Genomic DNA, 5442 nt, shown 5'->3' on the forward strand with positions numbered 1-5442 from the left:
GTAGTGATTTTTTCCTTCTTGTCCATTTCCTGTTTATTTTTCAGTTTTATTAATAAAAATCTTAATAAGAGTGTTCATAGCTTAGCTAAAAGCGCTATGAGAATATAAAATATCTTTCTTTACCGCTGCAAAAAAAAACGTATATACCATAAACAATTCGTAATTGTGGCTAAAGTTAGTAGAAGTTTCATACTTGTAAATGAAAGGCTTCTCTCTCAATTTCTTATAGCGACATTTTTGGTGTAAGGCTTCTCTCTCGATTTCTTATATCAACATTTTTGGTTAAAACATTGTATTGTGATTAAGGGTGTTCATTTGATGGTCCGGATCAAAGACCGGACCGGACCGCGCAATTTGGTCCGGACCATATTTAATTTGGTCCGGTCCACGGTCCACTTATTTACATAAGTTTGGTCTTCGGTCCAGTCCTGGACCAAACCGAACGGACCGCGGACCGGACCGTGGACCAAACTTTTGTAAGGAATATCTTTGAAATTGTATGATATACAAATATTTATCCTAATCTCATAATATTACTTCGTAATATATTACTGACATATTCTACTACTCGAACAAAAAAAATCTAGGTTATTAATATAAATTAAAGTAATCGTCGAAATAATAAGGTAACAAAAAATATATTATTTGGTCCATATGGTCCGGTCTGGTCCATATATTTTTATGGTCCGGACCGGACCGGACCATTATAACTATGGTCCGGTCCGCGGTCCACCATTTTACCCTTATTTGGTCTTTGGTCTACTACGTTTGGTCCGGTCCAGTCCGATCCCGGACCGATGAACACCCCTAATTGTGATTATGAGTTTTAGCTCATCCACAAATTCTCGTTTAAGTCGGAGATATCCGTTTTATAGTTAGGATAAGATTATTGGTAAGGCTCACAAAGTTTTAAGACTCTGTCACATCAGCTTTTCACTAACTTTTATTATTTCTTTATTGTTCAGACTCCATACATTATCAGTCAGACTCACCTCAAACCCTACTTTTTCATCTCACTTTTTTTTACAAACTTATAAAAAAAATAACACATGGGATCCACTCATTGCATAATTTCCTTTGAAAGCAGGGCAAGACTCACCCAAAGTCTTAAGTTGAGTTTGGAGTCTTGGATTTCCAAGACTCAACTTAAGACTCTGTTAAGACTTTGGTAGATTATTGGTAGTCTTGAGTGAGTTTTATCTTAAGACTTACCAAAGTCTTGAATCTTACCCTTAAAACGAGTTAAGTATTAACGACTTGCATAGATGAGGACAAAAGAATTATATTTAGGATATAACAAAATTTTGTCTCATCTATCTAAATAATGTAATAGTTAACCCGTTTTAACTGTGTTCTGAAGGAGACTAACTGTAGCTCATCTTCCTTACTAACATCGTATGAACCTTAGACCTAGAGTTGGTAATTCGGGTCGTGGGCGGGCGGGGGCACGGCTCCGGGGAAGGCACGACACGTCGAGTTCTTTGAGGCGGCACGGACCCGGCACGATCGTGCTTGAGGCAGGATCCGACATGATTTTATTCAAATATCCATGCCCAGGCACGGCACGGGCCAAGCACGAGTGGGTTCGGCACGAATCAGGCACGGCGGGCCTAACACGACATGGCCCGGGAATTGGCACGAAATTACTAAAAATATAACAATTATAATACAAAAAGTACCAAAAATATAGCAATTATAAAACAATTATATAGCAATTCATCATTTATTAAGCAAAATGTACTAAAAATATACTGCCTCCTATTCACCATTTTCTTCCCTATTTCCTTAAACGGATTATTCAGGTTTTCTTTCCCTTTTCTTTTTTGGAAACTTTTACCATTATTTTATTCATTCCTCTCTCCTATCACAAAACCTCGCCCAACTCACAATTCCTTATTTAATTCCTAATTATTCATCCCTCTCTCCTATCACCAAACCCCATCAAACTCGCAATTCCTTATTTAATTCCTAATTATTCATTCCTCTTTCCTATCACCAAACCCCACCCAACTCACAATTCATACTTTATTTCCCCTCCTAAATCCTTGTGCCCACAACAAAGGGGAACAAAATGGTGAATAGGAGGGAGTAACAATTATAAAACAATTTCTTTTAAAAAAAAATAAAAAATAAATAAACTTAAGGCACATGGGCTGGCCCAAGTCCTAGGCACGAACAGCCCATGGGCCAGGCACGGCCCGAGAACGAAACTGGGCGTGCTAAGAGCGGGCGCGGTGGGGGTTGGGGATAGTGGGCCAGACACGACACGACACGGCCAACCCAATATCCGTGCTTGGGCCGGGCCCATTGCCAACTCTACTTAGACCTCAAATCAATGTATCATTCTCTTAATCACTGAAACATTAATCACAAATTGTTGTATAAGGCGGTCTCTTAGTATAAGACCAGCCCATATACAAAAAGCCCAATACAAAACAAAAAATCATATGAATATTAAAGAAACCAACTCCATCCACGTCTATACTCTGCTATTAACTTCTTTCAACCTCTTGTGTGTTTGCCCTCGATTACGCCATCCCCGCCATTGATACTATGGAGTGCATTACTATCTCAATGTCGAGCCTTGGATGCCGATTTCCTTCTTCGCGTAAAATCTTCACACAAATAAATATTCATATCAAAGCCGTGAACTTCTTATTTAAAAGATTCGGTTTTCAAACTAAAATTGTTAGTTGTTATATTTAGACGATAAAATTAAGCAGCAATATTCTAAATTGTAAAAAAAAAAAAGAAAAAGAAACGAGATAGCAGTTATATACAGTAGTTTTTAAGCTAAAATAAAGAGTTATGAAGTTAAAAAATTTAGATGGTTTATGAATTCGTAAAGAGTATGTGTTAATTATGTAGTAAAAATTTTAAAGTACATGATTTTTTCACATAAAATTCAAAGTTGTCAATATAAAAATAAGAGTATTCAAATTAAAACCAATTAGTTAAAATTTCATAAGTATTGAAGTTTGATTTTAAAATCTACAACCCACAACATTTAAGTTGAAATAGAGTAAATCAAAAGCTTATGTGGAGTAATTGGGTTCAAATAAAAAAAACCCATAAATATTTAACTTGAAAACTCAATAATTTTCAACATATATACATAAGTAATCAAGCTAAACCTCTTAGATTTCGAACCTGGCTGGTGGTAATCGTTATCACCGTGGCTCGGTGGAGGCATCTCCATAGTTGTGACCTTCCCAACCTAGCTATTGAGCGAAAGGTTGAATCGTTGCCGTCGACATTACAAAATATTGGAAAAAGGGCGAACTTAATGGTTGGAAAGATGGAATAGTTTTGGTGATTATAGGGGTGATGCCGTGATGGTGCCGGGACTAAGGAGGTGGTGGGATGGGTCGACGGCGATGAGATTGGTGGGATTTGATGAAGCAACGAGTGAAGGTAGTTGAGTTCTAGACTATTCTGGATTTCACTTCTTGTTTTGTTTTTAATTGTCATTCTTTGATGTGGGCTAATTCTCTTATTGGGCCCGTTCTATGCTATATGACGGTCTTATAGGAGAGTTACTGAACATTAATATATGCTTATTGCTCGAAGGATTAATAAAAAACTTTATACAAAGTCAGAGGCGAAGCTAGCATTGGCTCAATGGCCATAGGCCAGGCCCGGGCGAGGTTCAAAAAAATCCTGTGCATAATTACTTTTTTTTTTTTTAAAAAAAACTTGTGCATCAATCAATACGATATATATATATATATATATATATATATATATATATATATATATATATATATATATATATATATATATATATATATATATATATTCCGAGAAACCAAGGGATTCCAATGTAATTAAATAAATCTATACAAATTAATTATATTATATAGTTGTTAATCGATAGGGCTATGTGATGGACCCGAACAGGGACTTCTATGTAAATATTATATAGTTTTGGTTGAATTATAAATTCAAAGAACACCAGAATATGACGAGTTTCCTTAAATAAGCCCTACTTATGTTATTAATTTGTATAAAGATGTCAATTATTTAACATACACAAATATAAAAGTATGTTATATTTTGAAAACTATTAAAAGGTAAATAAATCATTATAGATTTACGAAAAATATAATATTTCATAATTCATTAGGTTTGTAATTTAAATAGTAAATAATATTTTAATCTAATATTTCAGATTTATTTAAATATATAACTCTAATACAACTAGATAATCAACTAATATGATAGTAACCACCAATTTTAGTAGTAAAAGCAACAATAGTAGCAACAAGAGTAGTGAAAGTCATACTATCAGCAACGGGAGTAATGAAATTAACAATAATAAATGCGGGAGCAGTGAAAGAAAAAATAATGACGGCGGGGGAAGTGAAAGTAATAGTAGTCACAACACAGGTAATGGAAGAAACAATAAAAACAACAGAGAAAGTATGAAAATTTAACTAACAACTCGATTTTAGGAAAATATTGATTTACTCAAATATATGAGTTTGACAAAACTAACGGATTAACCATAAAAATAGCAGGAGTAGTTAAAGAAACAACAGTAACCGAAGATGTAGTGAACGTAATAGTCTTAACAGGGGATGTAGTGAAAGTAATAATATTAACAGCAGGAGTGGCGAACGTGTCTTATAATTTGTTGATTAATTTTACATCTCATCATATTTTCAAGATATAAATTGTAAATATGTGTTAACCAAATATAGCAAATCATATTTCATAGAAAATAAATTTAAATGGTAACAAAGGTAGCCCGGGCGTAGCCGTGCATCAAACCTAGTTAATGCTATAATTAGAACACATTTTATCTTAATTGGACGTGATTAGTAAGGTAATATGCCATAAATATGTTATCAGATTTAATGCTATAATTACTACTCTTTATTATCAAATTTAATTTAATGCTATAATTACTACTCATTCCTTAGAGCAATTGCAATGAGAGTTTTTTGCATCAATATATATACTTAAAAGAGGAACTTTTGGAGCGATATTAGTGGCTACAACTTTTGTTTAATAAATTATGTTATAAGTTGATAAAATAAAAGAAAAAATAAGTTAAAAAGAAAAATATAAAAAAAAAAATTAAGTTAGAAATTAAAAGATAAGTTTTGGTTTAAGTTAGATATTAAAGGATACAGATTAAGTTTCAGAATACTATATCTTTATTTATATTTGTATATAGGTTTATTTAAATCTAAATAATAATATATTATAATCAAAGATCTATCATAACAAATGTTCTCCAGCCAAATTACTATAGTGTATATAAGCTATAATTTAGGAGACTTTTTTATAATGATGAATTACAGTAGATTATACTCCGTATAGTCTCAATACTCAATACCGCAGTGGAATGAGACTATGAGAGTGTGTGTACAAGAATGCATGTCTAGAGAGGATGTGTGTTAACATGTTTAATGTCTCTACTATTAATATAGTTTG

General features: G+C 33.3%; 1 long non-coding RNA gene across 1 annotated transcript; it reads right to left on the bottom strand.

Moving 5' to 3' along the window:
- Positions 1–2329: 2329 nt before the first annotated feature.
- Positions 2330–3471, bottom strand: LOC141621498 (uncharacterized). Its single transcript, XR_012532389.1, has 2 exons — positions 3151–3471; positions 2330–2615 (listed from the first exon to the last, which is right to left on the bottom strand). It is a non-coding gene; the product is annotated as an uncharacterized LOC141621498 (long non-coding RNA).
- Between the last annotated feature and the right edge of the window lie 1971 nt (positions 3472–5442).

Source organism: Silene latifolia, chromosome X, assembly GCF_048544455.1.
Source record: "Silene latifolia isolate original U9 population chromosome X, ASM4854445v1, whole genome shotgun sequence".
In the NCBI taxonomy this organism is placed as follows: Eukaryota; Viridiplantae; Streptophyta; class Magnoliopsida; order Caryophyllales; family Caryophyllaceae; genus Silene; species Silene latifolia.